Raw genomic sequence first — 27,219 nt, forward strand, 5'->3', positions numbered from 1 at the left:
GTAATGAACTCTTTGCTTTCCTCAAGTTTTTCCATCTTTATAGCAAAAAGCTGACAACCTTTCTTCTTTGCTCTATGCATTTGTACGACAAAGATCTGTCACAACTTAACTTCTCTAGGAGTTCCTTGAATGGATACCCAGTTTCCTAGATCATCTAGACATTGGCATGAGAATCAACTTTGGTTCTATGTTTCCATAGCCAATTCATCCATAAAATGACGTCATATGAACTTAGGGGGGCTACATACAAGTTCACTTCCGTAGGAAAACTTGGAAGTTCTACCCTAGCTTCAAATAAAAATTGCTCCACCTTAGCTCCTATCTGGTTTGCATACTCAACAATCCAATATTTTTCCATATAACCAGCTTTCCTAGAAATTTTACCAGCTATACTAGGTGAAACAAAATTTTCTATAGCTCCAGTATCAATTAAAATTGAAATGGGTGTACCAAACAAAGTACCTAGAACTTCTATGAGAGTGATCTGGCATTCCTCTTGCCGGTTGTCTAGGGCAACATGGATCTTCTATTGGAATGCTTCTTGTTGAGAAGGTAGAGGATTTCCATGTAGCTGTGTCCTTGGTGGTTTGTTGGGACATTGATTTGTGTAGTGATCTCCACACGTGAAACATCCTCTCAATGGCCCATTCCTTGGTGCAAATTTTCTATTTTGGTCTTCATTTCTTCTTAAATTGTTGTTGTTTCCCTTGTGATCCCTTCTTGATTGATTTCTATTCTTGCGGTACCTTTTGTCCCCTTTCCTTTGAAAACCTTGTCCATCACTTAGCTTCTTAGAAAACTGATTATCTTGTGACCATTTAAACTTTTTCCGATTCCTTTCTCGGTAGTTTGAGATAGATTTAAGCCTTTGCTCTTGCTTAATAACTTTCTTGTACACCAAGTCTATAGTGGCGGAACTATGTACATCTACCTCCCCTTCGATTTGAGTGTTGAGACCCATGATAAACTTCCTTATGCAAAACTGCTCGTTCTTTTAGTACATGGTTATATACTTTAGAATACGGGTGAATTTCTCCCAGTATTCATTTACCTATGAGTCTCCTTGCCTCAGGTTTTGGAAATCAATCAACTTTTGATCATAGAAAAAGTTGAGGTAGCCACTGCTTTCGAAATATTTCCATAAATTCACTCCGAGTAAGACTTAAAGAACTTAACCGAAGCTCCATTTTCTTGTTCAACCAATTGGATGCTTCACTAGCCAACTAATAAGCTCCCCAAACATCTTTAGTAATCTCATAATAATTCCTAAGCTCAAAATATTTTTCCATTTCAGTGAGCCATGCTTCAGCTACATCCCCACTAGTGGTTCCTTCAAACTTTGGAGGGATGACTTTCTTCATATCAGGGGATAGCTCACTTGCAAGTCTTTTTCTTGTATTCTTTTCTAATCTAGATTGAGACTCTTCATTATTGTGATCACTTGACTGTGATTGGTCATGAGAATTTTCCCCTTCCTCCTCATCGAAAGCTTTTTCCTCTTGCCTTTCTGTTCCCATAACTGATAACCCTTGGTCTAGATTCCCAATTCTTTCTCTACTTTCATTCATCATAGTCAAAATACAATCCAATTTAGCCTCAGTGTTTTCCACACCTTGGCCTTCTTCTTGGCAACCCTCTAGGTTAGTTCTTGCTCTAACCATTTTTCACAAGAATTGTTCCACATGGAGGTTTCATTTGTATTAGATCCTAGGAAAGTTGTATATACTTTTATAAAGTATAAAAAAAAAAATCATTTGTCCAAGCATAAAAGTTCTAAAGAAACCTATGCACATATTCTGTCACATCATAATTTTTATTTATAATCATAAGGATTTCTAATATCCTAGCATTTACATAGAATGACTATTCAGATAGTCAAGGGGAGAGTATCCCTCAGATTCATTCTTCGATATATAATCAAGTGGAATATATCCCTCAGATTTTTGTTCACATTCATGGTCGAAGGGTACATATCCTTCAGACTCATTCTCATATACATAACCATGGGGAACATATCCCATTGATTCATCACTAGAGGAAATTACAACTATTTCAGTCAATGTGGGTATATGAGGCTCCCTAAAAATCATGTCAAGACCAATACTCCATTCTGTAGGCATATCCCTGGAAAGTGGTAAAGAGTTTGACTTGGTAGGAGAGATAGGAGGTACAAAGTTAATTGCCTCATGCATCCTCTTTTTCTTTTGACGGACACAAGATAAGGCATGACGAAAAGTCTCAGTGTCACTCAATATGCGTTGTCATAATTGGTTCCCTCTGGTTTTGACAATGGCTTCCTTTTCCTTCTTAACCTTGAGGTAGCACTCATTTCCGATCACTAACTTCCTAATAGTTTTCCTGAGACGCACCATTCTAGCACAAGAATTCCCAACATTAGACTCATTTAATGTTGGAGGGAAAGTATAGCGAGCACATAGGTTCCAAAGATGAACCTGGTAGCTCTGATACCACGTATAACATGCCAATTGTTCTACCCATTCAATTTACTAAGTTTTAACCCGCATATGGAAGAAATAGATTACCTACACACAAGTGATAATTTTTTTTTCTTTTTTCATTTCATAAACAAGATGCATATCTGAAATAAATCCCATTTCAACTTTTTCATTGCATTATAATTCATATACAATTTCATATTCATAATCACATGAAAACATTTACATATTCATTCTAAAATTTCCATTTATTTTAGGAATGTTTGAGTACATACATAGCTTCTATGAGCTTAATGAAACATAAGAGAAACAAATGGTCCAGATGTCCTTGCTGGCATACATCCTCAAATGCTAGTCACCAACTACATGAGGAAGAGCATCATTCAATTGCTTTTCTACCCAACCAAGACTTTACAATCCCCCATGCCTCTTCTAACTGAAGCGGACTGATCCATCGACGAAGAGATTGGTTTGGTGATCTCATAATAATAGCCTTGTGAGCATAGTGTTCTATCCTACATATCTAGAGCTATCATACATTGGCTATAACCTACATGTATGGCATTCCTTGTCTAGTATGTAAACCTGGACCGCAGTGATCGACACTGGCAACCTACACTACTTTGGCCAAAGATTCATCACCCAGTACTTCGAGTGTGAGTCGTATGTGCACCCACTTCATTGCTCAATTTGGTATATTCACCAATTATTCTATTTCTAATTCATTCCCATAAAGTTAATAACAAGATGACTAAACAGGTTACTCCCATCCACAAATTATCCTAATTACAGGATTAACCAAATCCATCATTTCCACACGCTAAGGATATACGCTATTACACAATTTCTAACATAGCTATTATAAAAGGCCGTCGGTGTCGCGAGGGAAAGGTAAGAGGAAAAGTGAGGACCCTGGGCCTAGTAAGGATGAGCTGAAACAGAGTAAAAAGGTTAAAAAAGCCTCTGTGGAGAAAAAAGATGAGGACATGGAGTTGAGTCATAAACAAAAGGAAACGGAGTCTGATCCTGAGGATATGGGAAAAGAAGGAAGTGAGATGGAGACTGATTATTCTGATGGGGAGGAGAGCTGGAAAGATGAGGAAGTGGGGGAAGAGGAAGGAGGATAAGAGGATGATTCTGATCAGAACAGCCCTACCCACAGCGCGAGTACTGGTAATAACAACCAGCCTAAGGAGGAGCAGGACAACCAGATTAATCAGGCGGAAAGGGAAATGGAAACTAAGCAGAACAAGGATAAGGAGGATACGAGCAGAGAAAATGATAGAGCTGGAGATGAGATTATTCTGGATAAGCTCAAGAATCAGTTTGATGCTCGTCTGGGTTTTGATAGGTGGGTATATGAAAGAATTAATAAAATGGAAAAAATAGCTAATCAACAGGAAGAGCAAGGACAGAAAGGTGAAAGTAACCAGGAGCAGTGGAAAAAGGTTATGGATGAAAAAGTGGAGAAGTTGGAAGTTCAGATCAGCAAGCTGGAGGAAGGAAAGACAGCCATGAAGAACTTCCTGATTATGATTCCAGACATCCTCAACTCTGGGACCAGGTATATGGAGGAAATTGCCAAATACCTTGATGGTTCCAGCATTTTCAAACTTGTTGTGGTCCTTGATGTTGATGATGATGCTATTGAGGCTGGGAATGTGGATAGTGCTCCTGGAGGTGCGGCCAAAAGGACTAGGGTGAGTATGAAAAAAGCTGCCTTGGCCTCTTCCAAGGAAATCCCAATTATCAGGGATAATATCAAAGAAATGCAAGGGATTAGCGGGAAATTGGCTAATGCCCTTAAAAACATTAAGTAATTTGTCTGTTTTGGCTGGTTGTTGCTAGTTGTGTTGGGCTTCTGTGCTGGCTTTTGCCCAGTACTTTGCTGGTTTTTTTTGCAGTATGCCCTGTCTTGTTTCTTAATGCTCTTATCTTTTAAGGTTCTTATGTAAAGGGTTTCGGGGTCCCTTCAAAACCTGTTTTTCCCGTAATAAAAAACATGGCTATTATATATTTATACATATACCCAATCATAAAGGATAATAACAACTTTCTATCAAATTCATGTATGCATATTCTACAAGTAAACATATTTCCGATAATTACATCGCTTAAGCTTCTACAACATCTTTCCCTAAAATATTTGCATCCAAATATATTTTCAATATAAAAGGAAAAGATAGAATCCTCATGCCTAGAATATAGCTTCTACGAAGATATTGACTCTTAATCACAATCACGCTAGCTTCACAACTTATCCACAATCAAAGAATCTCACAAGCTCTCAAAGATAACAACTATCGTACTTCACAAAACTTGAATTAATCTCTGCCTCTCACAAATGAAGAATAACGAATAAGCAATGAGCAATTTGCAAAGTAAAGGTGATTTAAGAAGAAATAGAGCTCCTCTATATGTACACGAATTCGAGAGACTTAATGCTGTATTTAAGTTCTCAAATTCACCACCACTCTCTCTTCCAATGCCACCACTAGGACTATGTGGCTTTGTTCGTGTGTTTTTTATGCTCGCACAACTCAAAATAAAATACCTAGAGATATCTTATTCTCTCTTGATCAAAATCTTCTATGTGCTGAACAGATGGATTGTGTGATCACAAAGATGACTCCAAGGTTCTAGATTCATGCGAATAGTCTCTGTTGATTCGTTGTGATTTGTTGGTAATCTCAAGGGGGACTTACGCAATTGTTTGGGGAGTGAATCAATCAAAGGATTCTGCTAACTGCTGACACTCGCAACCTTCTTTTTTTTGGAATGATTTTCAATGAGCTCTTTGAATCATACTTCTACTAAGACTTGGAAAAAAAGGAAAAAGGAGTGAGGGTTTAGGAAGCTACTTCTAATCTTAATCTAATCCTATGAATTCGAGAGATGAAAATTCCATTTGTGGAATTCGAAACCAATTCTTGTTTCGCCAAATTCAACAACTAATCAAGAACGGTGCAATTTTCTAAGGAATTCAAAAGATTTTCATATCACTCATATTCACCAACATTTTGAACAATGAATAAAGTGATAGAAGTTAAGTTTTTGTTTCTGGTTCAGGCTAACTTTGCACGATAACTGAAAATCATCCAATTACCAAAAGCACGAACACATTATTCCACATTGAGCAATTCTATCAAATCCTTCATTCAATCTAACAATTTGAAATAAAATCTATTCTATGGAGAGTCAAGAAACCATGCTAACTTGCAAAAGTAGGCAAGATTCACCAACAATTGAACAATGAACAATGTCTTAGCACTTAAGAAGTATAATTACAACAATTTCTCAGAAATCTCTCTTTACAAATGAGAGGAGGGTTTATATAGGCACCCCATTACAAAGCAACGACCTAGATTTATTTAAGATCAATGGCCAAGATTAATAGATAAGACCCTAATTAGGGTTACTTGCAAAAATACACCTTTCAGCCAATGGGAAAATTAACTTGTTGAGTTTGGTTGATTGCACCTAGACATGTTTGACTTGGAACCCTAGGATTGGTTGATTGATGACTGGGATGCCATCTCAGCTTGCCTTGTAGATTTGATTCCTCATCATGAAGAAGTGCTGATACTTTACTCTTGGATTTCCGAAGGCAATTCAAGATGATTGGAACATTTTCTTCATTCTCGTTGTGTCTTGAACTTATTGCTCCTTGGTGTGGAATCTTTTGATTTGATTTTTGGATTTCCAAAAGAAATCCAAGGTTGATGTAGAGCCTTTCGTCCTTAGATGACTTAATCTTTTTGAATGTCTTGATGAAGTGTAAGTCCTTCTTCTTTGTTCCACTCATCCTTGGATTCCATCTTGAAGCGTGAATGTTGTCCTTCCATGCGTTGTGGAATCATCTTTCCAACTGGCTCCTTTGTTTCATCTTCACCTTTTTTGGAGATCTCTTCCTTGACATGACATCAACTACCTGAAAATCATGAAATTTTCTAAGTTAAAACAAAGAGTTTGATGTTTACTTAAGGAATTTCGAAGGATAACTTCTGATTTTCTCATAAATTCTTAAAATCAGACTCAGAATCAGACTGAGTATGGTCTGAGAAACAAAAATGAGAGCTAAATTGACTGAGAATTTATGAAATAAATGTCTAATTTTGAACTCTGAATCAAAAACCAGGCCTAGGAATGCTCTGGAAACTTGAAATCAGAGTCATAAAACTATGAAAACCTTGAAATTTAGTCTGATTTGAGACTCCAAAGGTGGAAATCAGACTAATGGAGGTTCTGCAAATCAAAATCAGACCTCATAAACACCCTGGAAATCAAAATTTGACTCGGATAATTTCAAATTTGAGGTCTGATCAGACCTGGAAAAAGGTCCCAGAACTTGAAATCAGACCTTACAAACATTCTGAAATTCCAAATTCAAACTCAGAAAACTCTAAAATTTGAAGAACAGAGCCCGATTTTGGGAAATTTCCGAGATGAGAATTAGGTTAGGGAATCAAAATTAGGCTCAGGAGTGATAACTCTGTAAAAACTAAGTCTGATTTAGGTCATCCCTGCATCAAAATCACAAAAAGCACCCCTATCCTCCTAATGAAATTCGAAAATTAGGTGTAGAACAGCCAAACATTGGTTTGCTAATGAGAATTTAGAAAGAAAGGAGAGAATTTGGAGGCCAAAATCTCAAAATTTTGCCTTAGAAGTGCTCCAAACCTGCAAGAAATTGAGAAAAAATCTCAGAGAATGCTAATGGTTGGTCTTTGGATGCCCTGAATTCTTCTTGAAACCTGCAATTACATCCCTAAATTGCCTAAGAAAACTTGAACCTTGCCATGCATTGTTTTTTTGTTTTAATGAATTTTAATGGCAATGCATGTAGTCAAGTTTTGGCTTCCAAATCGAACCTTCCTTGTGTTTTATTGTTTTTGTGTTTTAAAACTTATTGCAATTTTCCCTATTTGCTTCTTTCTAGAAACCTTTTTTGCTTTATTTCCTTTTTTAATTTAGCCAAGTTAAAACTCCTTCCTTTCATGAGTTGGGCGAATTTCTCCTTGTACTCAGCCTTTTTTTAAAAATTTTTTGCCTACGTGGACTTTGATGCTAGCCGAGGAACTTTTGACCATGGCATGGGTGGACTTTGCAAGTGTGCGAGGAAGATTCACCATGAGGTAGGGCGGACTTGAGGTTGGATTAGGAATTTTTTATACTTAACCAGAATTTTCAAGCTTTCCTCATCCAAGCTCCTATATTTAATCACTTTTATTACTCCTCCTTGGGTGGACTTCAACATGGATGAGGAAGTTTTCCACTTGCCTTGAGCGACTTTGCTTGTGCTGGAAACTTGGAATTCTTTTGTGCAAACAAGGAATTTTTTTCAAGGAAACAAGGAATTTTTCCAAGGAAACAAAGAATTTTTTTCAAGGAAACAAGGAATTTTTCAAGGAATTCAGGAATTTTTTCTCGAACCAAGTTCTAGACTTAGTCAATTTTTTGTGATCTTTAGTCAACTTTTTACAAATTATCCTTTGGATTCGAAAGTTATTTCATACTTGGTTTGTTCTGGATGAATTCTCTTGATTTGACACATCTTCTGAACTTGAAACCATCCAAAACCTAAAAAAAAGCAAAAAACAACTTTCTATTTTTAGAAAAAAACACACAAAAAAAGCAGGTTCCCAGATTGGCCCCAAAATGCCAAAAACAAAACTTTCTAAATTTAGTAAAAAACAAAAAGCAAATTTCCTAAAAAAGGCAAGTTGTTAGAATTTACCCCAAGAAATTGCGATTTTACTCCTTTGTCCCATCTGAGACCATCCGTAGCATTAAAACATTCTTTTGACCGTTCCTTCACTTTTTGACCCTGATGACTCCAAATTTCATAAAACTTGACTCATTTTTGAGACTTAGAGACCGGAGACCAAAACCTTAAACTAAAAGCAAAACAAAAAAGAGGGGGTCCCCATTTGCAAGGGGGGCCAATGTGATTATGTCACAACAGGCTCCCAATCAATTACAAAGTTGGCACATATAAAGTCCAACTTAATTCACTTTGAATCATTCATAATTTACTAAGTTAAATTATGCTTACCCATAATTTACTAGCTGATTGCCAACTCTTACTAACACATGTTTATTGACTAAGTCCACCTTTATATTAGGTGTAACTTATAACTAAATTACCAATGCTATATAATAGGGTGCGCATGGAATTTATCCTACCCACACATACCTCTTACAAGTTTGAGAACCATATGCAAAAAGGTGGTATCAGTTATTAAGGGTGGCGGTTCCTTTTAACATACCACTGCCCCCCCCCAGGGTGGTGGTATCCTACTAGTTCATGATATTATTTTAGATAAATTAATAAAATTGTAAAGTTTCACCGGCAGCACAAACAAATGGTACACAAAACATATATTTTAAGTTGATACTGTGAGCACCATGAACTAGTAGGATTTGTGTTTCGAGTCTTGGACAGATTTGTAAAACTAGGATTTAATGTTTTGGCCCCAAGTTCATTTTGTCATATATTAATGAAATTGTAAAGTTTCACTGGCAGCAAAAGCAAATGGTACACAAAACACATATTTTAATTTGATACCGTGAGCACCAATTGGTTGGTGATGTGGGGCTTATATCATAGTGATCAAGTCATATGGATGACATCTATCAGTTTCATGAGAAAATTATCAATGTTCCATGGGGATGCATCCTTTGTTCTATAGGGCCTGTCCAAGACATTGCAGGGTGGCTGAGTGGATACACCTGCTTTTGTCTGATGCCTTTTTATTTCTTAGGTTCCAGGGATCTTTCAGAAATTTTTTGGTACCCCAGGGTTTGTTTCCTATTATAGTGGGGTACTGGGGACATCATAACATCACCAAGATGCTCAAGGATATCTCCAACCTGTTGGGGATGTTATGATGTCTACAATTTAAAAACCAGAAAAACATATTTGTACAAGAAAGTGGGGTATTTTCGAACATCTAGTTTATGAAACTCTATTATAGGACTGTAGACTGCATCCCTATACCCGTTCCCACAGTTTCTGGTGACTACATTTATATATAATATAGATGTCTCCTCATTCATTTTCTCATGTACCCAATAATTTGACTGACATTCCAATCTCCATGACAGTACCTGTGCCCTGCATCTCCTAGTAACCATGGAACTTCATGATCATTGACAATACATTAAGAGAAGTTTCAGATTTTTGTATTTACAAGTTTGTATTTTTATTTCAGTGTTTCTTTGGATTCCAATTTCAATGGTCAATGTTGAATGTTCTTCAATATTTAATGTCATAGGTACTTTTTCTTATTTGAATTTCAGCTTTTAGAATGTTTACCGATGTTTAAAAATTTTATTATACAATTGAAAGTTATGAAGCATATTTTTGATAATTTTCATTGTATATATATAATTTGCCATCACCCTACAGTCTATCCCCTCCTGCCTCTGAAATTAGGGAGTAATTTTGACATCACAGAAATGCTGCACCACATTCCCCTAAATCAACGTCCTGGAGAGTGGGAGAAACATAGTGACAAATAGTTTCAATTTTGAAATTCAAACCACAGTGTTTCTTTTGTATCAGTTGCACCTCATCTAGAAGCAATGCATAGGCTGTAATGGTTTTATGCCGTTCATACTCACCTACAAAGAAGAAGGTATTATGGTGAGATATGCAGCAAACTTTTCCATCTAATGTGGGTTCTTGTTGAACTACAGAAGAGCATAAAGATCCTCAGGCTTCTGTACAAAGATCCATGGATTTATTTGAATTATCTCAGTTTTTTTTCCATATGAAAGCATGAACTAAAACTATGCCTCCTGAGACAAGCGTGTCTCCAGATATTGAATGCAATATCTTGAATACTCCATGAAGTTTGGACATGCAGCTGTATGGATTGGAACATCGTTAGTAAATAATTTAAAAAGATTTTTCTTTATTTCCCATTTAAAACATAATTCAATTGGGTTAGACTCATCGTTAAAAGCATTGAGATGATGTGTCAGTTACTGGTCTCAGAATGCTAATTGAGGAGGATTAAAGCCTAGGTAATCAGCTCTTTTTCTGCTATGCGCCACTAGGTCCATTCATGTGCTTGACAACTAATGGAATGGTCTCGATGATTGACGCCCTTTGGAGATATGAATGATAATGACAATTTAATGCCCTTCAGATTAAGACCACATAGATGTACTATTGTAAAGTTTGGATTCACAAAGATTAAGATTGACAAAAAATTTAAATCAAAGCATCCATACTAACGGTAAAGCAGCATGCTGCTGAAATTGGACAAAGGAAAAGTATGGCCTGGGCTACACTATCAAAGCAGTTTAAAAGCAAATCAGCTAACTGATCTACAGAGTTCTTGGAGAAGGCTTTTGATGTGGTTGGAGAAATTTTGGGTCATTGGAAGCATCTGGGAAAATCAGAGATACCAATGGGACTTATGAATGGATACCTTGTAGATGCATTCAACTGTTTCAAACACTGGTTGTAGCAGCCAAAAAGAAGCTACAGGTGGTCGACCATGGAGGTCAGATATGCAATGGAAAAATTGAAGCTGAGAACATAAAAATGGGACTTATGAATGGATACCTTGTAGATGCATTCAACTATTTCAAACACTGGTTGTAGCAGCCGAAAAGAAGCTACAGGTGGTTGACCATGGAGGTCAGATATGCAATGGAAAAATTGAAGCTGAGAACATAAACTATGTAATGCTTTGCATTAAGCTTGGTAAAAGAGAAGTGGCTTGAAATAAAATGATAAAGCATAATCTAGAATTTTGAGATACAACACAGTGAAAATCGACAGGCTAAGCATAATTACTTGTTGCAGTAAAAAATAAGGTTTTTTGGTCATTCCAGTAATAAAACTGGATGCTGTAAGCTGGACCAACTAGGAGATGCTTGAGACCCGAATAAGAAAATGGAGCAAACTGAAGATATCAAATTGTACTTTGGGTGAATAAAGAAATTTGAAATTCAGATTGCCCTCCTGGAATTGTAGAGGGCCACATTGTGCAAGGATATCAGTGTATTTTTATATGTGCACAGCTGGAGATGGTAAGGTAGCATCATGCTCGAATGAAGGTTAAAACTATCAACAGAAAAAACTTGCTAAAATGAGGGAAGCGATAATGGGGCAACTGGAAACTTGCACTTGCATAAATAATTCATATATATAGAAAAGAGCATGCATGTTGGACATCTGTAAGTTGTAATACATGCATGGTGCCCATATTATTAGTATAAAAGCTCTTATGACTATATTTACAGTAAAATTGCACTACCTTCAGCCATACAAATTCATCTTAACTATGACTAGGATCAATATAAAACAATCTTTTACTTATTAAACTTAAATAATCACAACGAAGCAATCACAAAAATCCACACTTAAGAGACAAGCTTTTCCATGGAAACCCTTATGAGAGAAAACCATGGCAAAATATTACTTGTATAAAACCTTCTTACAAATTTTGTAGGCACCAACCATAGGAGACACCAATCCCCTCTTGATGATTTGTAGGCATCAACCCATTGGAGACACCAATCCCCATCATTGAGCACCAACTCAGCAAGAGACACCAATCTCCTTTAATGAGAGGCACCAACCTCCTGATCTTCTCAGTTAGGAGGCATCAACTTCCAAAGAAATAACATGATAATTATATGAAAGTTCTTGGATCAACTCTAATTTCTCCACAAATCTGCTTTAAAATGCTTTTCTAAATCTGCTTATAATCTTCAGTGCTTACTGCCCATAGATCTGCAATATTCTGCCTTAAGATCTGATCATAAATCTGCAATTATTCACCTTAAGTTCTGCTCATAAATTTGCAATAATTTGCCTTTAGGTCTGCTCATAAATGTGCAATAATTCGCCTTAAGGTTTGCTCATTAATGCACCTTAGATTTGCTCTTAGGTCTGCTCTAAATAGGAATGATATTCAATAATTTCTTACCAAATACATCTACCTCTTCCTTCGTTTTATACCTGATCAAACATACCCCTTTGCTCAAAGGATGTGACTCTCCCAAGATGGACGAGCCTTTCAAGATAGGTCAGTCCTCAAAAATATATTCATTTTATTTTAAATGTTACAAAAATGGGTGCACATTTGGGGGGAAGGGGGTTGGCCCAAATTTTAAGTCAATTTTTCTCCATCCTTGCATGATGATTTCTTGTTATTGGTGCCATAAATTTGGCACAGAACTTTAGAGATTTGACCTTCAATAATTTAGCCATCTCTAGATTTTGCCCTTTGACATCAATGGCAAAGGCATCCTTGGAGCTGTAGAACATTGTAGTGGAAAGCTCCCCTTGAACACATTCTTTTTCTCAAGAATTTAGTGATTGGATGAGAATGATATCAGTCCCATTTTTTTGCCCGAGGTACTCAAAAGTCTCTTGAGAAAGTGGCTTTTGGAAAATGTTTGCAATCTATTGTTGTGTGACCATATACTCCAACTTCACTTGCTGATCAACCACATGCTCTCATGAGAAATGATATTTGATTGGAATGTGCTTTATCTTGGAGTGTATAACTAAATTCTTCAAATATTTATTGCACTCGTGTTATCATAGAATATGGAAATGGGATGATCAAATTCAACTTTTATGTACTTAGAAATTTGCTTCATCCAAAGGACTTGAGTGCAACAAGAAGCTGTTACTATATACTTGCTTCTATTGTGGATTGTAATGCCCCGCTAGGAAACCCCGAAGGGATTAAGCCAAAACACATGAATAGAGTGCAATTTTTTTTTTTTTTTTAAAGTTACAACACAAAAGATACAACAAGATATCAAAGATTCAGATTACATAGCGGAAGACATCAACTAACACCTAAAGAGTTTCCCAACGAGATTACTTAAATATCACAATTCACTTAACTCACACAATTAATTCCAATAAGCTGATTATTTAATAACAAGATAATTCATAATCAGGATAATTCCTTCCAAAAGAGGGAAATGTAAATCACAAGCGAAGAATTCATCCATTAAGATCCATTCATAATCTTCATTCAAGCTTTTCATTTAAAATTACAAACCATACATCTAACATTCTAATACACTAGGATTTCATCATAACATAAGAGATCTTTCCAAGCATATTTAAATTCCTTAACAACAACTGAGTGTAATTCATTACTCTAAGTTACATTCTCATATTCCAACTTATTGCATTTCAAAAGACGATTGCATACAAGCATCTACGATAAACCTCATCTAAACCACTTATGCATTCGATCCACATGGCATTCAAGAAAGGAACTGAATAAAGCATTCAAAGTTAATTCCATTTATCCACTTAACCATTCTAACATAAGTTAATCATACATGATAAAGATGAATAAAGGAAACATGAGAGAATACATCACATAACACCATAATGATCTCGGAGTTCACCCCTAAAGGGCTACATCTCCGGGTCTGCTCAACTGCAAGACCCCCTCTGATAAATAATAAAGTTAAGAATACAAGAGGTTACACTAATTCCAATCCAGCCATCAAGGCGATACATAAACAATATACAACGACTGCACCGGTCAATTAATACATAAACGATCCCTGAAAAGAACAGGATCCAGCTGAACATAATCAAAGCTAAAACAAGAGGTCCATGAGAGCATCCACAAGACTGAGCCATCACCACCCAAGGTCTAACATGAAACCGACACTCACAAGGGCAGAGACAAAAGGACGACTCACAAAGGTACTCCTAACAGGACAAAACGACAACACACTAGCGAACGTAGGGACAAGTGTCATCACACAACCTGGTATGGATACCATGGCAAGTCTTCATAGGTCCCGGCCCCATACACTGGGTCACCCTGGCAACCTAATCCGAGCTTCCGGCCCATCCAAGTCTCATGTGGACCCACACATCCTCTCGTGAAGACAAGGAAGATGGTTTGCCATTTCAGGCCTTCTCACAGCATGTCGAATCTATGATAGCACTCGTCCCATGTGTGAGGCACATTATCTTATTTCGAGATTACATTCTAATCTACTGTTAGGTTATCACTTATTAGACTCACTTTCGACGGGTTACCCAGCAGCCACTTTGGGCACGGCCCCCAATCGAAAGCCACTTTCCCATACGACACTAGACTAACTCAGACGAACTCAAACCAAGGAATACACATGGTCAGACGAACGGAGTTCAAGAAGAGAGAACAATCAATAGGTCAAACACGACTCAAGGGTAATCACTGACTAACGGTACTCTAACTAGAGACCTGACAACTAAGGTTAACCACGAATCATCATTCGACTCACTCAAAGAGGATATGATCAAAAACGACACTACCACAATACAATAGTCAACTCGAAATCGAGGACTGAAACAGGTACCCCAAGTCAAGCCATACGACAGGGTCCTATTAAACAAAGCACTCTTGCCATTTCATATTTAAAGGCAATTACAGAAATTAAACTCGCAAAGGCAATAATCAGAAAGGACAATATTTCCTCAAATTGATTTAAACATTAAAATCGATCAAGTTTTCTACAAGATCTAAATCAGATTACAATTATCTACCTCAACTAGGGATAAGTTGTTCTTGGTTTTTCTAACTCCTAAAGTTCAAAGCATCGAACAGGCAAATTAAGCCATAATGAGTTTTTAACCAAATCATATTAATAAATCTCAGACAACCATTAATCAATTAAAATAAGATATTTAATCTCCAATCCAAAACGTCATTAACATACTGGTCTAAAACCGACCTCTACAATTCCGCATTTTCAAGCCTAGATGCATTATACGGATCACGGAAATATAAATGAAGAAAGAGAATCTAAAGGGAGATAAACATTTCCAAAGCATATCGTTTAACTTCAAACACCCAACGATAATTATTTCACTTACTTCTCAATTACTCAATTGATAAGTTCTAAGATATTACTTAACAACATCAATTAGTAATTACATCGTATTACAACGATTTTCCAAAAACATAATATTCTCTATTGTTTTTAAACAATACTACCTCGAATAGCCAAATGATCTAATCAGCTAGAAGGTAAGGTCTAGATTTATTAATCCAAGATCAATCAGAATTTAATCTACAATATTCAATTGCAAAAATTCACAGTTTAGAACTTAATCAGGTAGGGAGCATAAGTCATGAAATGAGATTGAATAATGATTAAACCAATAACTCCGTTACGAAATTAATCAATACCAAATCAACAATTATGATGATATTGCCACCCTAATCCTAAATAAGAAACTAATTAAATTTTAACATTAAAATAATATTTACAATATTATATGCCATTTTTTTATGAATAATAAAAAAAAAAGCATAAAAAAAAACCATTTTAAAACTACGTTTAAAAAAATGCATAAAAAGAAGAGATGAGGGCGGGGCCCACCTCCCAACTGGGAAGGCTGGGCGCCCAAGCCCTAGCTGCAGGCGGTGTAGGCTCGCGGGCGGCGCTCATGGGGTGCCCGCAGGTGCCGCGGCGCCCTACGGCCACCGCGGCCCCTGCGGCCACCGCCGTGGACCGCAGCCGCAGCGTATGGTGAGCAGAGGTAAGGAAAATGCGTAGGGAGGGGAGGAGGAGCGAGGGAGCTCCGCTCCCCGCCCTCCAACCCCAAACCAGGGTTTAAAACAAACACGCCCAGCTCGGAAAAAAAGAATACACAGCGTTGTAATTCAAACGCATAGGCTCGAAACTTTTATATTATTATATATATATTTTTTTTAAAAAACACAGTTTGGAAATAATAAAAATCCAAACGCCCACCGCATATATGATAAAATTTTTTTCGGTTACCATGAATTCGGTTTAAACGAACTGCGATTAAAATCATATTTTCTTGATGGGTTTCTCATTCTTTTCAAACTCCCAAGGGTTTCAAACGCCCAAAACGAAAAGAGGAATAACATCTCAAATACACATCCAGCCAGCTAATTAATTTACTAAATCAGTTCATAAGCAAGGCAGACAAAGGAGAATCTAAAACCAGATAAAACCCCCATTTCCATTTCAAACAAAAAACTAAAATTGAGAGTTGGATCCTACCTTAACACGCAATCCTGGAATGGCTAAAGAAGAGCCCACCTGCCAGATCCAGCATCATTCCTTCCCAAAACCTCCAAAAAAATTTCTTCCCAACCAAAACCTTCTCCAAATTTGTCCATTTCTCCAATTTTCCCCAAATTTGGGTTATATGGAAGAGTTGACCCAAAAATTCCATTTTTGGAATAAAAATTCTTATTTACAAATAATACTCAAAATTTAATTCTTTTCTAGCTAGCAACAATTTAACTTGCTTTATCAATTCCAAAAATCGATTTTCTCCCTTAATTAAATTTAACCTTTCAATTCAATTAAGCCAACAGAACACAATTAACTGTATGGCGATAAAATATAAAACTTTCTTTTCAACAGCATATATAAATGCATTTAATATTCAAAATCAGTCATTAATCGAACTTACTCCCAATAAAATAAGCAATTCATATCAACGAAAATCGCATAACGAAAACTCGATTAATTTAATCCATTAATCTTCAATGCACAAATGCATATATTTAATTCAAATAATTACTAAAGACTAATTAATCAATTTATCCAAACACACCAAGCACGCAAATCGAGAAGGTCAACCAAACAGACGACTCGCAAACCCAAACAAGAAGGGATTACCGACGACGACTGGCGATGCTCACTGGAGCACGACTAAGGTCAACTAGGGTCTTACGAACACCTAATCCAACTCTAAGGATTAGAAAGGGTACACTCAAACCTGCGAAACTAGGTGAAGACGAACCTCGCACTCAAGCGGCATTGTACCTGAATTTTCCTGCAACCAAGTGTCATACATGCATACGTATATAAACTTAATGAAAGCGTTAGCCCGATATTAATACCACAAACTAGGTACACTAACATCTTGCATACAACCAGTGTGAAACCACATCAATAGCTATGCGTAAAATCAACATCTAATTGTAACATCATATGAAGATAAACTAATCAAGATTAAACCAAGGTTAGAGATTGATTAGGGTAGGGGTACTACATGGATAATGAAACTGAAGCTTGTTTCTTACTCAACCAAGAAATAAGACTTTTTCCAAGAAATAATGCATCTCCACTTGTGCCTTTTTTGTCATCAATGTTGCTGACCCAATCCGCATTCATACATGTTAGGGTGAAATTTTCACCTCTTTAATACAAACCAAAGTTCGTGTTGCCTTTTAGATATTTCAATATTTTCTTAATTGCTTGCACATGAGTTTTTTTTGGTTGTGCTGCATGAAATTGTGCCACCAAACCAATTACTTGCATAATGTCAAACCTAGCTGTCGTCACACATAATAAACTCCCAATCATTGACCTATAAAGAGTTTGATTAGCCTCAAGGGATTCATTATTACTCAAGTTGCACCTTAACCATGGGTGTACTCACATGATTAGAGTCCTCCATTATGAATTTCAACATCTGTTTAATATACTTGGTTTGTGAAATAAATATTCCCTTATCTGATTGAGAAATTTGCAATCCACGAAAGAAAGATAACTCACTAAGTATAGACATTTCAAACTCCTCCTGCATGTTCATAGCAAACTTGTGACACATCTTATCACCGCTTCCTCCAAAAATAATATCATCAACATAAACTACAACAATCAATTGATTGATGGTCACCTTTGGTTTCACTGTATTGATTGCTATTAGTAATACATCTTTTGAAGCCTTATTGTTGTAGATACTAATCCAATCTTGAGTATCAAGACCTAAGACCTTGTTTCAACCGATAAAGTGCCTTCTTTAGCTTGGATACATAGTTTGCATTCTTTGACAGGAGAAACCCTTTGGGTTGTTCAATATACATTTCTTCCTCCAAGTTCCCATTGAGGAAAGTTGACTTGACATCCATTTGATAGACTTTGAAATTCTTGAACCAAGCAAATGCTAAAAACATCCTTATAGCCTCCATACAAGCAACATAGGCAAAAGTATCTTTAAAGTCAATTCCTTTGACTTGAGCATAGCCTTTGCATACTAATCTTGCCTTGTTCCTCACAATTTGGGCATCCTCATTTAGCTTGTTCTTGAATACCCACTTAGCGCCAATCATATTCTTATCCTTAGGTTTTGGGATGAGTTCCCAAGTTTCATTCTTCTTGATTTGTTCCAATTCCTCTTCCATAGCCTTTATCTAATGCTTGCCTTCACTTGCTTCTATAAAGTTCTTCGGTTCTATTTTAGAGAGCAAGCATAAGTTTGCATGTTCTGATGTACTAGCAAATCTCCTTCTCGTTTGAATTTCTGTCTCTTTCATCGATAATTAGGCCTTTTGGATGATTATTTTGAACAAATCTAGATGGTGTCTTAGGTGCCTTTGCTGGTGTTTTTGAATTTCTTCGATCACCTTCCTCATGTTCAATTTCTTCCACCTCTTTGTAATTTTCTTCAGACGATCATCTTCTTGATTCATTCGTCTTTGATGCATGTCATCATCTACTTGGACATTTGCACTTTCCACAATTTTGTGTAACCTCTTATTGTATCATTTGTAAGATCTATTTCTTGTGGAGTATCTAGCGAAGATACCTTCATCTGCCCTAGAGTCAAATTTTCCCAAGTCTTCCTTATCTCTTATTATTTAACATTCCAAATACTTTGAAGTACTTCACAATAGCAGGCCTACCTTTCCATAGTTCTTATGGTGTTTTTGAATTGTTTACTTTGATTTTGACTTGGTTTAGAATTTAAACTACCGTATGAACTGCTTCTCTTCAAAAGTTGTGGGTAGTTTTGACTCATTTAACATGGTCCTTGCCATTTCTTGGACTGTTCTGTTTTTCCTTTCTACTACTTTTGTTGTGGAGTCCTTGCAATAGAAAAATATCTTCTTATGTTGTGCTGTTCACAAAATTCTTCAAAATCCTTTGAATTAGATTCTCCTCTATTCGTTCTCAAACATTTGATTCTTAGACCGGTCTCATTCTCAACTAAGGGTTTAAATGCTTTGAACTTTTCAAAAGCTCCAAATTTCTCCTTAAAAAATATAAAGGTATTCTGGAATAGTAATCAATTAGCAACATGAAATAACTCTTACCTTGCATACTATGGCTGGCCCACATAATTCAGTATGGATGAGTTCCAACGGTTTAGATGTAGGATATTGCTTTGTCTTGAAACGTATTCTTGTTTGCTTCCCATATTGGCATTGTTTTTGTAAAATGTATTTGATGACTTTGAAATTTTGGGCATATCGCTTATTGCTGATTTTGACAAGATTGCCAAAGTTTTTGTGTCCCATTCTTTTGTGCTATAGCCAATTCTCATCTTCTTTTCCCATATAACACTTTTCACCTTTGATTTAATTAGGGATGTAGAGATTATTGACTATTCTATATGCATCAACTGTGAATTTCCCTTCATAATTTTACATTCTTTAGAGTGAAATGTGAGTGCACCCTTGGTAACACATTTGACTCACACTTAGGAGATTATGCTTCAACCCTTCATCATATAGAACATTTTCAGTTTTCGTTTTTCTATTATTCAAACTAACAATGCCTTTTCCTTTTATATTTGCTATATCATTGACCCCATATTTCACTGTACCTTCACTCACTTTTTTCAGGGTGAGGAATTTGCACTTGTCACCAACAATGTGGATTGAGCAACCATTATCATATATCATTGTCTTTCTCATTTTGAGCATTTAGGAAAATTTGTACAAGCATGGATTTCATTTCTTGCTCCTACTTCTTCTAATCTCTTGTAAATTTCTCTTTTTGCTTGTCATGACATCCTCCTTCTGTCTAGTCTAGGTTCCACAAAATCACTTATGCAAAAATGTACTATATGGCCAAAATTGTTGCACTTGTAGCACATGATATTATGATCCATTCGAGGAACAAGCAAATTATAGTTCCTCTTTAAGAAACCAAGATCATTCCTTGTATGAACTCTACAATCCACAACCTTATGACCAAACTGATTGCAAAAGAAGCAATAACCAAAGGAGTGTTGGACCTTGGATCTATGAGACTGCCTTGGTGGGAATGATTCATTGTTGTCTTTGTGAGAGATGTTGTTCTTTTGTGAGATATTACTTCCTTCTTGGTGCTACTATTGATAGATTTCTTGAGCCCATCAACATAGCCTTTAGGATTTTCTTCATTTTTCTTTGGTAGTTCTGTAGCCTTAGAACTTGAGTCTTCTTTGGTAATCTTTTGATTTTCCTCAAAGTCAAGACTAGTCTTAATGAAAGGTGATCTTTGGGAGTTGATAATGTCCTCTAGTATTCTAATGTTTTTTTTTTCAAATTTCATGCTCTGGTTCAATTGATCATTGGTTTTTTTCAACTCTTTCCTCAAAGAAACAATTTTAAGCTCTAGTTTCTCATAGTCTAGTTCCTTTATCTCATACATAGCATAAAAAAATGTTATATTTATTTTATACTAATCAATATGGGTGTCATGATGAATAGGAGGGTGGGGGGAAGGCAATGAATCAATATAAGACAATCTTTTATTTAGTCAATAGGCTATTCTATGTGATAAAGTACCCATTGGAAAGTAATATCTCACTGGAAAATCTATTGCTGTGGTCGGGAAATATGTACTACGAATGCTGGGTTTTTCCTACATTGAGTTACATAGGTTGGGTTTTTATTACATCGAATCACCTACGGTTGACCATTTATTATTTGTTTATTACTATTTCGTCAAAAATGTTTTTGATTAGAAAAGCAGCAAGAACAAGGGTGCTGACCCTTAACAATAGTCCGTAGGCAGTAAGAGGAAAACAAACCATGGGAACAAGCTCCGAAAAATAAAAGCAAGGACATATAGGTGAAAAAAAAAGCCTGTCAAACCAATAACCTAGACCCAACTCAAGGAGTGGTAGAGGCACCCAGGCCTTGACAAGGAGGGGTCTGGGGGAGGGGTGAAGACTTCGCCTTCCGCCTGTGGCAAACCTCCGTCCAGGCGATAAATCAATCAGGAGGGACCTTGCAAGGTTACAATTAGTAGTGTCAGCAGAGTGCTGCTGCAGAACAACATGAGGCTGCCGTAGAACAACAATAGGCTGTTGCAGAGGAACAACATCGGGAGCATAATTCGTAGGAGTAGAGCAAAGTTGTGAAACAGGGGCAACAGGAGCTGGATCCCCAAGGACATAGGAAGTCACAACAATGGCATCGACCGCAACATCAACAACACTAAGAGGCACCTCATCGTTTTGAGAGGAGCCAACTGAGTCTGAATCAAAAGCTTAGATAGTTAAATGATCAGCTGTACCATCCTTCCACCAGGTAGCAGCACCTCTATGACGTGAAATAAAGTAGTCTGAAGCTAAGTGACTCGTAGAGAAGCATTTCTGGCAGCGAAAGGGGAGAGGCCCTCAAATTCCAACGGTTGTGTCCAAGGCCTATCCCCAACCATGAGAATCACATCCCTTGGGAGAGGAGAAGAGATGTTAATGTTGACTTAGATGTGAGAAAAGGTGGAGTGACCCATTGAAGATGTAGCATCATCCACCTTCAAGAAACGACTAATAGAGTTACCAATGGCCTCGTAGCAAGAATGCTCCCTAAAATGGAGTGGAAGATTCATAAGGCGAACCCAAACCGAATACACATTAAGCGGTTCAATGAGAGGGTTAAAGGAAGTTGTCCAAAGCTTGACAGAGAGGGAGTGAACTCCCCAAGCTCACAACTTGCCCAAAACCGAATCCCTATCAGTCGAAGATTAAAGGAAGCAATGAAAAAGCCTTTAGCACAACGAAATAGATCAATATTATGAGCAACCAAAGGCTTCCAGGAGTCACTTACCCAACGATGGAGGTTCAGTAGCAAGGGCCAGAACCCAAAAAATCTGCACACTAGAGCACAACGTTGGTAGAACCCAATGTTATCCACAAGATCTTGCCCACAGACCACCACAGGGGAGGACTTGGCACAGGGAAGAGGACAAACCCCCTTGGAGGGTTGGGAAGCAGATTTGGCCACACGAGCAAAGCTGTGTTTACCAGCGAAAGGAGGTCTCGGTGGGGCCTTAGCACCCACAACATCATTAGCAGTATTACCATTTTAAGGAGCAACAACTTGAGCTAGAGATTCAACTACATTGATAGCAGTATTACCATTTTGAGGAGCAACACCCCCCAGGGCATCTAGGGGAGGGGGAGGGCACAAACCCTCCGCCGACAGGGTAGGAGCACCATCAGCAAGCATACCCACGCAAGGGGGAAGGGGACTCAAGCCACCCACCATCGAGGACAAGGCCCCAACAACAACAACGACACAGTGAGCATTGAGGCATGGACGGGCAGAGCCATCACATCCTGCATTTGAACCAGAGTGGGTGGGAATCGCTTTGTTTGAACTAGAGTGAGTGGGAGACATCGCTATTATCGCTTAATAACAAGATTTTATTTTCACTAGACAATTATCTTCTACATGACAAACTTTCCACGCGTTTCCTAAAAAATGTTGCGAGCTGTCTTCGCATTAAATTATTTTATGGGCATGGTATTGAGAACAATGGTGATAATCCATTCTTCACTTTCATGAGAGCTTCTTATGTAATGGGCAGTATTCATGTGAGGATGAGCATGTAAGAGATTTCTCCTAGGGCGTTCAACCACAACAGACACAATAATGTCGCTCAATAATTTTGGGGTTTGCAGGAACACCTCCATGTCGTCGTTTGGATTAAGGTGAATCTCAGTCATTGCATTGACACCAATCACATCAGAAAAGAGAGTGGCATTTATAATTGACTCTGTTTCATTAGTTGCTCTTACAATTAATGAAGCATACAAAGGACATGGGTATCCTCACGAGTCAATCAAATTGTTTCACCATATGCAACAAACAGGTCTACATTTGCCAGCGTATTCCTAGCCTATGCCAAAATGGCAGATTTGAAGTAGGGCGTAGATATCCATAAAAGCATAAATAAGAGATGGATTTCGTTAGATGTCATAGTTGCAACTACCGTGGTAGATATGTATAAAAAATGTGGAAGCATAGACAAGGCACATGACTTGTTTGACAAAATGCGTCAAAGAACTATGTTCTCATGGACTACAATGATCAAAGGATTTGCACAAAATGGATTTGTTTGAAATGTGTTAGAGACTTTTAAGGAAATGCAATTGGCATGGTAATGCCTAATTCCACAACTTTCGCTAACATGCTCCCTGCCTGTACCGAAATGGGAGCTTTGGAACAGAGTATGGACATCAATCCAAGCATAATGGAAGGGGAGCTTTTGTCAAATATTGTTGGAAATTCTTTGTAGACACGTATGCAAAATGTGGAAGCATCAACAAGGCACACAAACTGTGCCATGATTGCATGATGTGCACCTAATGGATTCATTGAAAAAGCTTTAAAAAACTTTGCAGAAAATGCAACTGCAGGTTTAAAGCCAAATTTCACAACCTTTGCTAGCATCCTCCCCGCCTGTGCCAAATTGTAGCCATGGGACATGGTATGGACATCCATCAAACCATAATTGGACGACTACTTATTTTTGATAGGTTTGCAACCTATTGAAAATATGCTTTGCTTCAAGGTAAAATTAGAAGTCACGCATTGCAATTTCTATAGACATTCTAAATAAGAATGAATGTGCTAAAATTTTAGCAAATAAACTTTCATTTCTCCTTCTAAAGGCATATGAGTAAATGAATAATATTATGGCCCTATAATATATTAATATATTTACCAGAAGATGTCTGTATCAGTACGAGGATGTAGTCTTTTTTTTTTTCTAGTAAAACACATTAAGCGTGAATTATATTAGATAAGGGAAACATACAATAATAGAGAAATATAAAAACGACATGCCAAGAAGAAAGGGCTGCGAACAACATGGGAGTAAGGCTCAACCCATAAAGCAACAATAGAGACTGATAGAAAACTAATATAGAAGGGCTGCACAATATATGGGAGTTGAGCTTAACCATTGAGGCATCAAAGGAACTAGATAGGAAAAGAGAAAGAGGAGCATCAAACTAACTAGGAGAGGAGAGATAACTGCTTAGGGAACTTCAATGGCGGCCTTGGATTGAACTTGTTAACGATTGTTGCCAGGTCAAAGAAGAAGTCTTGAATCATATTCTTGTGAGCCTTAGAAAAGAGGTCCAAATTGTTTGCAAAGAACATATTCATTGCTACAAAGTCATCGTATATGACATATGACTTGAAGAGGGTCCACACATGTTACATTTTCTCAACCTTACCCTCCGTAGCAAAGTCAAAAACTTCTCCTAAAGGGCTTGAGATCACACCAACATCAATTCCTCCAAAGGCTTGAGCAATTGTTGGCCAATATTGCTTGAAGACTAGCTTGTTTCCCACTTTGCATACCCAATTAGGGAATGCAATTGTCTGCAACAAGGGAGTGAAGAAAAAAACATATATTTGACCATCATGAAGGTGGGTGTCTCCATCACCAATATTGTATTGAAGGATTCAAGTAATAGCTTCCCAGACATATTCATCTTTTGATTGAAAGAGACACTAACATTGTTGCATAAGAGTCGCGTTCAAACACATAGTTCACACCGAAATGGAGAGCCATATTAAGTTGATAACAAAGAGTCCTTGTTGAACCTAGGCACTTGAAAGGAACTCAGAATAGTAGAGAAGCAATCAAAGATGCAACATGGAGAAATGTAGAATGAAATAGATCTTTATCGACAATCAGCTACACTTGAGACCATATATAGAGGCAATCAAAAGACATGTGAACATGGATCACAAGTTGCTCAGTGAAAACATGTGATCAAGGGTCATAGGACGCATGAAAAACTGTACTAATTCACTTGAGATGATATAATATTAAAGCTTGAAATTTGTCATCAACTTGTCAGTGAATGATTGGTCTGTACCCACAAAAAAAACACTCCACTAGCTCATCCCAGTACCAAAGAATTGTAGTAGGTAGTCAAGATGTGGACGGGGGCCACTAAAAAAGAATCTTGACGCCTTGAACCATATTGAAAGAACAAGTACTATCAAGATTGAAAAGCCAAAGAAATCTGATTTAAGTCAGAGACATGTGAAGGAATCTTGGTAGGAGACAAAGGTGGCAACATGAGGAGGACAAACAGGGGGAGTAAAGCAAGGAGCATGAAAAACAAGCTCAACAAAGATATAGAATATGATCCCCACCAAACATAGAAAGGACAAAGTAAAACCCAAGCTAGAAGTTGACCACAAGCAATACATTGATTACCAAATAAGGGGGGTATTTAAGATTTGAAATGTGCAAAAATTGTGAGCAACCTCCAGCCTATAAAAGAGAAGAACGATTATCCATCCAAGTAGCCAATAGAAGGCTACCTCAAATAGGAATGAAGAGAAAACTTGTGATCAAACAATCAATAAAAAGTTAGCTGATAGTATCATCTTCTATGTCCAAGGAGGAAAGACATGGATCTATCATGATTTCAAGATTGTTGTAATATTTCTCCTCCATTTTTAGAGAGCAACCCTTGTTTGCTTACATATCTGCAACCCTGTTAGCTTCTCTGAAGTAGTGGAGAAGTTGTTAGTAGTCAAATAATAGCATACATAAAACTTATTTGAAAATGGAGTAGAGCTCGGGTGGGAAAAACCATCGACTATGGAGACCCTGTTACTGGAGATTTGCAAACGGTTTTAATCAAAGTGACCATGGAGGCAATGCACTCTCAAATTTATTTGCGAACTCCTATCCGACCTCCTATCCCAATAACATTCCTCTCTGGTGTCCATCATTGACCTTGTTCCCCAACAATGTGCCCCTTGGTTTTCAGGGAAAGCAACACTTTGTCTTCCTTAATCAATGGCATTGCATGTCTTCCCAACACTAGAATGGCCCTGTGGAGAACAAGAAAAAAATTCCACACAAGAGGCACCGACGTTTTAACAACAAACTTTCTAGAAAAGCTCGTGGGAGGAGATCCATGAAACGCCATTTTGGAGGCCCTATCTCAGAACCTAAACCCTCCAAACCATTTATCCTTAGGAAATGGATTTGCAAGCCTCTTCAATAGCCCTTGCAGTATGAGTGTGCTCTTGCACCAACAAACATTGGAAGAGCTATGAAAGATGACATTCCGAGAGTTACATTTCTAGTGGAAACATTAGTGCCACAAGTTTCAGAACTCCAACAAAGGGCTCTCATAGGTTAGTTCTGGAACTCTGTACCTCAGCTTGATAAACTTTCTTCCTGGTGTCGTGCCTCCTGGAAGGGTGTTCTTGAAGTGTTCTATATTGATCACGGGGAAGGTTTTTTCATTGTGGTATTATCAAATAAACAAGACAGAGGCATAGCTTATAGAATCAAATCATGGTTTATGGATGGTTTTGGCCTCCACACACAACCTTGAAGACCTCATTTCAACTTGATAACACCTCCCATCAAATATGCTCTGTTCTGGATTACTCTTCCTTCTCTTCCACTTGAATACATAATAATTGAAATTATCAAAACTATGACAAACCAGCTGGGGATATTCCTCAAGCATGATCTCTAACCCTTTGAACACAATAACCTCCCCATATGTGTCTGCTTGTTGATAGATTTGAGCAAAATGCTCCCTCGGTTTGGAGATTCAATCCCCTTATGATCTGGCTTCATAAAGTGATTATTGATGACCCTACTTCAATACAAGAGTATTAATTTTCTAGGTCATTTCTTCTCGAGTTTTGGCCTCCACACACAACCTTGAAGGCCTCATTTCAACTTGATAACACCTCCCATCAAATATGCTCTGTTTTGGATTACT

Source organism: Cryptomeria japonica, chromosome 7 (genome assembly GCF_030272615.1).
Source record: "Cryptomeria japonica chromosome 7, Sugi_1.0, whole genome shotgun sequence".
NCBI lineage: Eukaryota > Viridiplantae > Streptophyta > Pinopsida > Cupressales > Cupressaceae > Cryptomeria > Cryptomeria japonica.